The sequence below is a fragment of the Ranitomeya imitator genome, chromosome 1, assembly GCF_032444005.1.
Source record: "Ranitomeya imitator isolate aRanImi1 chromosome 1, aRanImi1.pri, whole genome shotgun sequence".
NCBI lineage: Eukaryota > Metazoa > Chordata > Amphibia > Anura > Dendrobatidae > Ranitomeya > Ranitomeya imitator.
Window position 1 is genome coordinate 823280232 of NC_091282.1, and position 12827 is coordinate 823293058.

A 12827-nucleotide genomic window follows, 5' to 3' on the forward strand; every position below is an offset into this window, starting at 1 on the left:
ACATTTCTTCGATATTACTTGCGATTATTTATGAAAAATGTTAATATGGCATAAAATTTTAAAATTTTGCAATTTTCAAACTTTGTATTTTTATGCCCTTAAATCAGAGAGATATGTGATGAAAAATAGTCAATAAATAACATTTCCCACATGTCTACTTTACAACAGCACAGTTTTGGAAACAACATTTTTTTTGTTAGGGAGTTATAAGAGTTAAAAGTTGACCAGCAATTTCTCATTTTTACAACACCATTTTTTTTAGGGACCACATCACATTTGAAGTCATTTTGAGGGGTCTATATGATAGAAAATAATGAAGTGTGACACCATTCTAAAAACTGCACCCCTCAAGGTTCTCAAAACCACATGCAAGAAGTTTATTAACCCTTTACGTGCTTCACAGGAACTGAAACAATGTGGAAGGAAAAAATGAACATTTAACTTTTTTTTGCAAACATTTTAATTCAGAACCATTTTTTTTTATTTTCACAAGTGTAAAAACAGAAATTAAACCATGAATTTTGTTGTGCAATTGCTCCTGAATACGCCGATACCACATATGTGGGCGTAAACCACTGTTTGGGCGCACCGCAGAGCTTGGAAGTGAAGGAGCGCTGTTTGACTTTTTCAATGCAGAATTGGCTGGAATTGAGATTGGATGCCATGTCACGTTTAGAGAGCCCCTGATGTGCCTAAACAGTGGAAACCCCCCACAAGTGACACCATTTTGGAAACTAGACCCATTAAGGAACTTATCTAGATGTGTGGTGAGCACTTTGAACCCCCAAGAGATTCACAGAAGTTTATAACGTAGAGCCGTGAAAATAAAAAATCGCATTTGTTTACACAAAAATGATCTTTTTGCCCACAAATTCTTATTTTCACAAGGGTAACAGGAGAAATTAGACCCCAAAAGTTGTTGTACAATTTATCCTGAGTATGCTGGTACCCCATATGTGGGAGTAATTCACTGTTTGGGCGCACGGCAGAGCTCGGAAGGACAGAGCGCTGTTTTGGAATGCAGACTTTGATAGAATGGTCTGTGGGCATTATGTTGCATTTGCAGAGCCCCTGATGTACCTAAATAGTAGAAACCCCCCACAAGTGACCCCATTTTGGAAACTAGACCCCCCAAGGAACTTATCTAGATGTGTGGTGAGAACTTTGAATGCCCAAGTGCTTCACAGACGTTTATAATGCAGAGTCGTGAAAATAAAAAAATATTTCTTTTCCACAGAAAAGATTTTGTAGCCCCCAAGTTTTTATTTTTACAAGGGTAACAGGAGAAATTGGACCCCAAAAGTTGTTGTCCAATTTATGCCCCATATGTGGGGGTAAACCACTGTTTGGGCGCATTGCAGAGCTCAGAAGGGAGGGAGCACCATTTAACTTTTTGAGCGCAAAATTGGCTGTCTTGTTTAGAGACCCTCTGATGTACCTAAACAGTGGAAACCCCCCAATTCTAACGCCAACCCTAACCCCAACACACCCCTAACCCTAATCCCAACCCAATCCTAATCACAACCCTAATGATAATCACAACCCTAACCCCAAAACAACCCTAATGTCAACCCTAACCATAACCCTAATCAAAGCCCTAAATCCAACACACCACTAATCCTAATCTCAACCCTAACCTCAAACCTAACCCTAATCCCAATACACCCCTAATCCCAACCCTAACCTTAACTCTAATCCCAAGCGTAACCCTAATGCCAACCCTAACCCTAATACCAACCCTAATCCAAACCCTAATCCCAACTCTAACCCTAACTTTAGCCGCAACCCTAGCCCTGACCCTAACCCTAAATTTAGCCCCAACCCTAACCTTAACCCTAAATTTAGCCCCAACCCTAACCCTAACCCTAAATTTAACCCTAACTCTAGCCCTAACTTTAGCCCCAACCCTAACCCTAAGGCTACTTTCACACTTGCGGCGTGTGGCATCCGTCGCAATCCGTCGTTTTGGACAAAAAACGGATCCTGCAAATGTGTCCGCAGGATGCATTTTTTGCCCATAGTCTTGTCTTGCCGACGGATCGCGACGGATGGCCACACGTCGCGTCCGTCGTGCACTGGATCAGTTGTGTTTTAGCGGACCGTCAGCACAAAACAACGTTCAATGTAAAGTTTTTTTGTACGTCGCGTCCGCCTTTTCCGATTGCGCATGCGTGGCCATAATTCCGCCCCCTCCTCCTCAGGACATAGACTGGGCAGCGGATGCGTTGAAAAACTACATCCGCTGCCCACGTTGTGCACAATTTTCACAACGTGCGTTGGTACGTCGGGCTGACGCATTGCGACAGCCCCGTACCGACGCAAGTGTGAAAGAAGCCTAACCCTAAATTTAGCCCCAACCCTAACCTTATATTTAGCCCCAACCCTAACCCTATATTTAGCCCCAACCCTAACCCTAACCCTAAATTTAGCCCCAACCCTAACCCTAAATTTAGCCCCAACCCTAATCCTAACCCTAAATTTAGCCCCAACCCTAAACCTTAATTTAGCCCTAACCCTAACCCAAAATTTAGCCCCAACTACTCCACCTGCTGGCCGGCAGAATATGGTGGGCGCACTGTGCATGCGCCAGCCATTTTCATTCCGGATGAAGAAGCTGGCAGCCAGGAGAAGAAGCAGGAGGACCCAGGGACACCGGTAAGTATAGCAAGGTCCCCGAATCCCCCTATTTCTCTGTCCTCTGATGTGCGATCACATCAGAGGACAGAGAATGAAAGATCGCTTTTTTTTTGTTTTTGCGATCGCCGGTAAACAGTTAATTACCGGCGATCGCAAAACAGGGGTTGGTAAAAAACCGACACCGATCATGTTCTTTGGGGTCTCGGCTACCCCCGGCAGCCGAGACCCCAAAGATTTTCCGGTTGCCGGCCATTTTTTGGCCAGATCAAGATGGCGGCGCCCATCGGAAGCCACGAGGAGCACCAGGGGAGACAGGTGAGTATCGGGGGACTATCGGGGACCCCATTTTTCTGTCCTCCGATGTGCGATCACATCGGAGGACAGAGAAATTAAATGGGAAATCGTGTTTTTTTTTGTTTTTTTGCGACCGCCGGTAAACGGTTAATTACCGGCGATCGCAACCCCGGGGTCGGTAAAAAAAAACTCCGAATCATGTTCTCTGGGGTCTCGGCTACCCCCTGCAACCGAGACCCCAGAGAAAATCCAACTCTGGGGGCACTATTCACTTTTTCCACAGCGCCGTTAACTAACGGCGCTGTGGTTTAAGTACCCTTAACTGCCGCCGTTAAAAGGTGTATCGGCGGTCGTTAAGGGGTTAATGCAATATATTGGGACATTTCAGAAGAGTAGAATCAAAAGGTTTAGCTAAGAAAATCTGCTAGTATAATTTCTTCGTAAAATTAATTTTCTACATTATTCTGTGTTAACGCCGTAATTCCTAAGTCTTTTTTGATCTTCCTGACAGAGGCCCATTTTTCAAAACTCACGTGTCAATTTATGTGGTGTTAACTTTGGACTGCTACTTCTAATTCCAGTGATTCTGAAATCATGGAATTCTGTACTTTATGTTGGTGGTAAATTTAAGTAAGATTCGTGTTTATTTATGAAAATATTAGAAATTTGGTGAAAATTTACATAATTAGTTTTTTTCAGACTGATTCCATTTTAAAATGACATGAAAATGACATGACATTTTTTCAACTAAAATGTTTGTTTAGCCTCAATTTTTTATTTTCATAAAGGGAAACTATCATGTGAAAAAACACTATTCACTTTCAAACATGGGGTTAATCTGCAGGTTAATAGTGTTCTGAACTTGTCCGGTGCTCGTACTTGCGCTGTAACCGACGACCCTAATTCTGAGCCTGCTGTTAGTAGGGAGGGCACGGATACAGCTGCCACTCTCTATACACAGAGCGATGACTGAGTATGCTGATACCCCATATGTGCAGATAGACTACTGTTTGGGCGCACGGCAGAGCTTGGAAGAGAAGGAGCGCCGTTTGACTTTTTCAACGCAAAATTGGCTGGAATGAAGATCGGACGCCATGTCACATTTGGAGAGCCCCTGATGTGCCTAAACAGTGGAAATCCCCCACAAGTGACCCCATTTTGAAAACTAGACCCCCCAGGGAACTTATCTAGATGTGTGGTGAGAACTTTGAATCCCCAGGTGTTTCACTAAAGTTTATAACGCCTGGGCGTGAAAATAAAAATCATGTTTTTTCCACAAAAATGATCTTTTCGCTCCCAATTTTTTATCTTCCCAAGGGTAACAGGAGAAATTGGACCGCAAATGTAATTGTGAAATTTGTCCTGAGTACGGCAATACCCCATATGTGGGAGAAAACCACTGTTTGGGCACATGGCAGAGCTCAGAAGAGAAGGAGTGCCAGATTTTACTGTTATGGTTTGCAGGTGCCATGACCCACTGGGAGAGCCCATGAGGTGCCAAAATATCAGAATCCCCCATAAGTGACCTCATTTTACGAATTACACCTCTCAATTAATTCATCTAGAGGTGCAGTGATCATATTGACACCATGGGTGTCACAGAATTTTATGCTATGCGGAGAGACTCGTGAGGAACAGAGCGCTATTTGCCTATTCAAGTGAATGGTTCTGTGAACATGTCAATGTGTTTTCACAGATCGTGTGTCCATGGGAAAAACACACTGACATGTCTGTTTTTTAATGTCAGCACAGGCCACAAAACATCCAGCACACGTGCATACGCATAACACACATGGATATCATCCATGTGACATGCATCGGTGCTTGGGAAGAAGCGTTTAAGTAAGTGCTGTTCCCCGTTGCCGGGTGCTGTCATCCATGTGACATGCATCGGTACTGGGGAAGAAGCGTTACAGTAAGTGCTGTTCCCCGGTGCCGGGTGCTGTCATCCATGTGACACGTATCAGTGCTGGGGAAGAAGCGTTACAGTAAAGGTACCGTCACACTAAGCGACGCTGCAGCGATACCGACAACGATCCGGATCGCTGCAGCGTCGCTGTTAGGTCGCTGGAGAGCTGTCACACAGACAGCTCTCCAGCGACCAACGATGCCGGTAACCAGGGTAAACATCGGGTTACTAAGCGCAGGGCCACGCTTAGTAACCCGATGTTTACCCTGGTTACCATCGTTAAAGTAAAAAAAAACAACCACTACATACTTACCTACCGCTGTCTGTCCCCGGCGCTGTGCTTTCCTGCACTCACTGTGAGCACAGCGGCCGGAAAGCAGAGCGGTGACGTCACCACTCTGCTTTCCGGCTGCCTGGCGCTCACAGCCAGAGCAGAGAAGCACAGCGCCGGGGACAGACAGCGGTAGGTAAGTATGTAGTGGTTGTTTTTTTTACTTTAACGATGGTAACCAGGGTAAACATTGGGTTACTAAGCGCGGCCCTGCGCTTAGTAACCCGATGTTTACCCTGGTTACCAGCGAAGACATCGCTGAATCGGCGTCACACACGCCGATTCAGCGATGTCAGCGGGAGAGCCAGTGACGAAACAAAGTTCTGGCCTTTCTGCCCTGACCAGCGATATCACAGCAGGGGCCTGATCGCTGCTGCCTGTCACACTGGACGATATCGCTAGCCAGGACGCTGCAACGTCACGGATCGCTAGCGATATCGTCCAGTGTGACGGTACCTTAAGTGCTGTTCCCCCTGTTCCCCGGTGGCGGGTACTGAACACAGCTCTCATCATTCTCTCCTGCTTGTGCCGATCGCCAGCAGAGCAGGGGAGATGAGAGCCGTGTACATCAGCCGTCGCCAGGGAACAGCGCTTACTGTAATACTTCTTCCTTGGTGCCCATCCTTGTGGTACTGATGCTGCACACGCATGCCACACGTGTACCACAAGTATTACACACATGGACACTGACATCTCCAGTACTGGAAATATGAGGACATGTGAAAGAGGCATTATGGCGGGTTTTTGTTTGGCTGCTGTCACACACTAAAAGACGCTTTTTATTAGTTTTTGCATCACCATATTTTGTGAGCTATACTTTTACATATTTTGGCCCACAGAGTCATGTGAGGTCTTATTTTTTTGTGGGACGAGTTAACATTTTCATTGGTACCATTTTCGGGCACATGACAATTTTTGATCGCTTTCTATTCCGATTTTTGGGAGGCAGAATGAACAAAAACCAGCAATTCAAGAATTTATTTTTTTATTTTTTTTTTTGTGGGGGGGTGGGGGAGGGCGTTTATACCATTCCACGTGTGGTAAAATTGATAAAGCAGTTTTATTATTTGTGTTAGTACAATTACACTGATACCTCATTTACATAATTTTTTCATGTTTTGGCGCTTTTATACAATAAAAACTATTGTATATAAAAAATAATTATTTTTGCATGGCTTTATTCTGAAAGCTATAACTTTTTTATTTTTCTGGTGATGGAGCTATATGGTGGCTTGTTTTTTGCAGGACAAGATGACATTTTCAGCTGTGCCATTTGTTTATATCCGTCTTTTTGATCGCGTGTTATTTAACTTTTTGTTCGGTGATATGAAGTTAAAGCATTGTTTTTTGCCTTGGTTTTTTTATGGTGCTCACTAAAAGGGTTAACTAGTTTTATAGGGCAGGTCATTACGGCGATACCAAATATGTGTACTTTTATTATTTAGATTTTTTTTTCATCCAAATATTTATTTATTTAGTCCCAAGGGCTACCGGTACAGTTGGTAAGAGGGATGATTGACGGTGGGGCGTAGGACTGAGGATGCAGGAAATAATTAAAGGACACAGGGGTAGCAGTTTCCTTTACCTTTTACTGATAAAATGCAGGTACAGTTCATGGTACAGGTAGCAGGTGGTGATAGGTTTCGGGCAGCCTGGAAACAGTTTGGGATCCACCTAACTAAGTGGGTTCGAAGGCCTTCCTTCTGCGCTTTGTACTCTGACCCTTGCTGCCTGAAGCTCTGCACAAGTCCTCTCAGTGTCTGTACTTCCAATCCATATGGCTGACAGCCTGAGCCTGTCTTGGGCACTGCCTTCTCACTGGCAGCTCCAGGCTCCTGACCTGCTGTGTTGCCTCTGGATGTCAGTTGGGGCCAGGAGACTTGGAATCTCGTGCCGTCCGGATTCGGTGGCTGAGTATGAAATCCTCTTACCACCATGGACTCCGATGTCCGGTCTCTTTGTGCTTTATTTTGGTGTGAGCCCAATCGCAGCTCCAGACCCCAGGCTCCTCTCTTGCTTCCTTTTCCTTCAGTGTCTCACACTCAGCTCACTAACCCCGCCTCCATACCAGAAGTTATAGGGAAGCTACCCTGAAACCGGGCTTAGAGCTCCCCCTTCTGGTCTAGAGTTAGGAAGGTGTTGTATGTTTGTATTATCTGATTAGGGAATCTCTCCTTGCATCCAGGCATGACATCACCCCCCTCCCCCGAGAGGAAGGCAATGCCATCGTGGCAACCGGACTCCTAGGGTGCCACACAGTACTGTAACGAGCAATATATGGAGCTCATTATTCTGTATGGAGCACTGTGTGGTGCCCATTATACTGTATGGAGGACTATACTGTCTGGTTTCTGAGCTATTGTAGAATTTACAATAGATATCACTCATGTAATGTTAACAGTAAGTGAAATCTTTGGTATTGTACTATACCTATATTTTTCTGCCGTATCTATGCATCATGAATTGTGGTATGTGTTAATGGGGCCCACTGAGGCTCTTTCCCCCGAAGCCCACAAAAACCTGGAGTCCGCCCTGGTTTCAGGTCACATTTATTGCCAAAACCAGCATCCACAATGTCCGGATTTGCTGCCACGTTTTCTGTTTGTTCCGTAATTAAGAATCCCAATCCATACCTACGTGCCAACACAGCACGCAATGAACTTCAGGCCAATCTTGAATTTCTTTTTGTTTCAGGAGAAAGTTATAGTACGGTATAGTTGTTCAAGTTCGATAGGCTCCGTTTACGGCAAAATAGCCGTCGCCAATGGATAAGGTTATTTTCAATATACAGCTCTGGCAAAAAATTAAGAGACCACTGCAAAATGTTCAGTTTGTCTCATTTTTCACTTTATAGGTATATTTTTTAGTAAAATGTAAATTGTTCTTTTATTCTATAAACATCTGACAACATGTCTCCGAATTTTCAAGCAATACATTTTGTATTTCTTTTCTGAAAAGGAGAAATGGTCAAATTTTTTTAAAAAAACCCAGTGCTTTCAGACCTCAAATAATGCAAATAAAAGAAGTTCATAATCATATATAAACAACAACACTAATGTTTTAACTCAGGAAGAGTTCAGAAATCAATATTTTGTGGAATAACCATAATTTTTAATCACAACTTTCATGCGTCTTGAAATGCTTTCCACCAGTCTTTCACACTGCTTCTGGCGCAAAAATTTAAGAAGTTCTTCTTTGTTTGATGGTTTGTGACTATCCATCATCCTCTTGATTACATTCCAGAGGTTTTCAATGGGGTACAGGTCTGGAGATTGGGCTGCCCATGACAGGGTTTTGATGTAGTCGTCTCTTAATTTTTGCCAGAGCTGTAGTTGAGAATGAATAATTCCTCTGATTTAATTGAAATCACATCAGGACCGGAGAGGGATATTTGATTGGGGGATAGAGGTTATCAATTTTTAAGATTGTACTGTACTGCAGGTGAGCTCGTACATTACACTCATATACAGTGGGGCAAAAAAGTATTTAGTCAGTCAGCAATAGTGCAAGTTCCACCACTTAAAAAGATGAGAGGCGTCTGTAATTTACATCATAGGTAGACCTCAACTATGGGAGACAAACTGAGAAAAAAAAATCCAGAAAATCACATTGTCTGTTTTTTTATCATTTTTTTTGCATATTATGGTGGAAAATAAGTATTTGGTCAGAAACAAACAATCAAGATTTCTGGCTCTCACAGACCTGTAACTTCTTCTTTAAGAGTCTCCTCTTTCCTCTTTCCTCCACTCATTACCTGTAGTAATGGCACCCGTTTAAACTTATCAGTATAAAAAGACACCTGTGCACACCCTCAAACAGTCTGACTCCAAACTCCACTATGGTGAAGACCAAAGAGCTGTCAAAGGACACCAGAAACAAAATTGTAGCCCTGCACCAGGCTGGGAAGACTGAATCTGCAATAGCCAACCAGCTTGGAGTGAAGAAATCAACAGTGGGAGCAATAATTAGAAAATGGAAGACATACAAGACCACTGATAATCTCCCTCGATCTGGGGCTCCACGCAAAATCCCACCCCGTGGGGTCAGAATGATCACAAGAACGGTGAGCAAAAATCCCAGAACCACGCGGGGGGACCTAGTGAATGAACTGCAGAAAGCTGGGACCAATGTAACAAGGCCTACCATAAGTAACACACTACGCCACCATGGACTCAGATCCTGCAGTGCAAGACGTGTCCCACTGCTTAAGCCAGTACATGTCCGGGCCCGTTTGAAGTTTGCTAGAGAGCATTTGGATGATCCAGAGGAGTTTTGGGAGAATGTCCTATGGTCTGATGAAACCAAACTGGAACTGTTTGGTAGAAACACAACTTGTCGTGTTTGGAGGAAAAAGAATACTGAGTTGCATCCATCAAACACCATACCTACTGTAAAGCATGGTGGTGGAAACATCATGCTTTGGGGCTGTTTCTCTGCAAAGGGGCCAGGACGACTGATCCGGGTACATGAAAGAATGAATGGGGTCATGTATCGTGAGATTTTGAGTGCAAACCTCCTTCCATCAGCAAGGGCATTGAAGATGAAACGTGGCTGGGTCTTTCAACATGACAATGATCCAAAGCACACTGCCAGGGCAACGAAGGAGTGGCTTCGTAAGAAGCATTTCAAGGTCCTGGAGTGGCCTAGCCAGTCTCCAGATCTCAACCCTATAGAAAACCTTTGGAGGGAGTTGAAAGTCCGTGTTGCCAAGCGAAAAGCCAAAAACATCACTGCTCTAGAGGAGATCTGCATGGAGGAATGGGCCAACATACCAACAACAGTGTGTGGTAACCTTGTGAAGACTTACAGAAAACGTTTGACCTCTGTCATTGCCAACAAAGGATATATTACAAAGTATTGAGATGAAATTTTGTTTCTGACCAAATACTTATTTTCCACCATAATATGCAAATAAAATGTTAAAAAAACAGACAATGTGATTTTCTGGATTTTTTTCTCTCAGTTTGTCTCCCATAGTTGAGGTCTACCTATGATGTAAATTACAGACGCCTCTCATCTTTTTAAGTGGTGGAACTTGCACTATTGCTGACTGACTAAATACTTTTTTGCCCCACTGTAACTGTCCTCTTTCCCAGAGCGTAACAGGCGAACAGTGTAGATAGGCATGCCAATAGGTAAATTTACAGAAAGGATAGTAGGTACAAAATGTTTGGATGCCATAATGTACAGTACAAGGGTCTCTGCCTCACGGTTGAATGTCTGTATAATGTTTTGAATGTTTCCTATTTTCTGGTTGAGTCATCCAATGTCATGGTTTGTCTGGGTCGGTTCTTCTAGGGTTAATTCCTGTAGCCTCACACTGATCCTGGGTGGACTTTTTATAGCCTCCATCTGGGAGTTTCCTTTTGTCAGTGATACTTGCGCCCTTGGCTAAGTGTGTTGACCCCCTGAGTGTGTTTTGTGTTGTGTGCTGGTTTGCCTGATTCCTTGACTTTTGACTTGGTCTGTTCTCTGGATACTGTTTGTTGGATTCTGTCTCTGTATTTTCTCTGTCCGTTTGGTATTGACCTCTGCTTGGCCCCTACTATCCTTTCTGTCTTGTCCCTTGGTACCGTTACACTATCCCATGCTCTGACCCGTTTATGTCTCTGTCTGTGCCCCTTGATAGCTCTGTCCTTTAGTTACCTTTCTAAGAGTTTTCCTTCAGCTTCTAGCTCCCTGGAGCTTAGACCACACCCGCCGGCAGTCAGGTGATTCAGGTCCTGTCAGGCCTGAAGCAATCTCTCTCCAGTCTCGCTTGCCCTGCGTTCCTGGGAGCCTGTGCCTCTCTCCAGGTCCTGTCTTCCCGGGAGATTGCATTTGTGAGTGTCACTTTCAACTCCAACTGTGATAATCCACATAACTAAGTAAAATAATTACTGTGAGTAAACTGTGTAGGAGTCTTGTCCTTGACTTTGCTGTATCCTGAGGAACAATCCCCGGTACATGACTGGCAGTTCCATAGTGCGTTCCACCGCAGATCACTACAGCCGACAGGAAGTGACAATAACACCCAGCACAATTTTACGGCCACCTGCAACCATGCGGTGGTAAGTCCCCTGGACTTGCACACGCCAACCCCGGAAATGGCACACACCTTTTACCTATTTTACCCCTTCAGCCCCCAAGCCTGTTTTCACCTTTATGACCAGGCTAAATAAAACAATTCTGACCAGTGGCACTTTATGTGGTAATAACTCTGAAAAACTTGAACTTATTATTATTATTTATTTATATAGCACCATTGATTCCATGGTGCTGTACATGAGAAGGGGTTACATACAAGTTACAAATATTACATACAGTAAACAAACTAACAATGACGGACTGATACAGAGGGGCGAGGACCCTGCCCTTGCGGGCTTACATTCTACAGGATTATGGGGAAGGAGACAGTAGGTTGAGGGTTGCAGGAGCTCCGGTGTTGGTGAGGCGGTAGCTCCGGTGTTGGTGAGGCGGTAGCTCCGGTGTTGGTGAGGCGGTAGGTTCGTTGGTGATGAGGCAGCAGCGGTGTCAGTGCAGGCTGTAGGCTTTCCTGAAGAGATGAGTTTTCAGGTTCCGTCTGAAGGATCCGACTGTGGTTGATAGTCAGACGTGTTGGGGCAGAGAGTTCCAGAGGATGGGGGATATTCGGGAGAAGTCTTGGAGGCGATTGGATGAGGAGCGAACAAGTGTGGAGGAGAGAAGGAGGTCTTGGGAGGACCGGAGGTCACGTGAGGGAAGATATCGAGAGATTAGTTCAGAGATATATGGAGGAGACAGGTTGTGGATGGCTTTGTAGGTCAGTATTAGCAATTTGAACTGGATACGCTGAGGGAATGGGAGCCAGTGAAGAGATTTGCAGAGGGGGGAAGCGGAGGAGTAGCGAGGAGAGAGATGGATAACTTATCCCACAGATTCTGAGATTTTTTTTCTTGTAACATATTGTACTTGATAATAGTAACATATCTACGATATGACTTGTGGTTATTTCTGATAAAAATGGAGATTTGGCAAAAATTTTATTTTTTTTTACAATTTTTAAACTATTAATTTTTATGCCCTTAAATCAAAGCATTATGTCACGCAAAAATAATTAATAAATAATGTTTACCACATGTCTACTTTACATCAGCACAATTTTTTAAACATAATGGGGTTTTTTTGTTAGGAAGTTATAAGGATTAAAAATTGTCCAGCGATTTCTCATTTTTAAAACAAAATTTACAAAAGCATTTTTTTTAGGGATCACATTACATTTTAAGTGACTTTGAGGGGTCCGTATGACATAAAATACCCAAAATTGACACAATTCTAAAAACTGCACCCCTGAAGATGTTCAAACCCACATTCAAGAAGTTTGTTTACCCTTCCTTCAGGTGCTTCACAGGAATTTTTGGAATATGGAAGTAAAAAATTATTTAACTTTTTTACACAAAAATATTAATTTAAACCCTAATGTTTTTATTTTCTCAAAGGTAAAAGGAAAAATTGGACCTCAAAATGTATTGTGCAATTTCTCCTGAGCATGGTGATAGCTCATTTGTTGGGGAAAACCACTGATTGGGCACAGGGAAGGGCTCGGAAAGGAAGGAATGCCAATTGACTTTTTGAATGCATAATTTTCTCAAATAATTAGTGAACTCCATACTGTACAACAATACCCTATATGTGGTT

General features: G+C 43.6%; 1 protein-coding gene across 1 annotated transcript in view; it reads left to right on the plus strand.

Annotated features, from left to right (window-relative positions):
• Positions 1–12827, plus strand: part of GIPC3 (GIPC PDZ domain containing family member 3) — a 196935-nt gene that overhangs the window by 67223 nt on the left and 116885 nt on the right. The window lies entirely within an intron of this gene.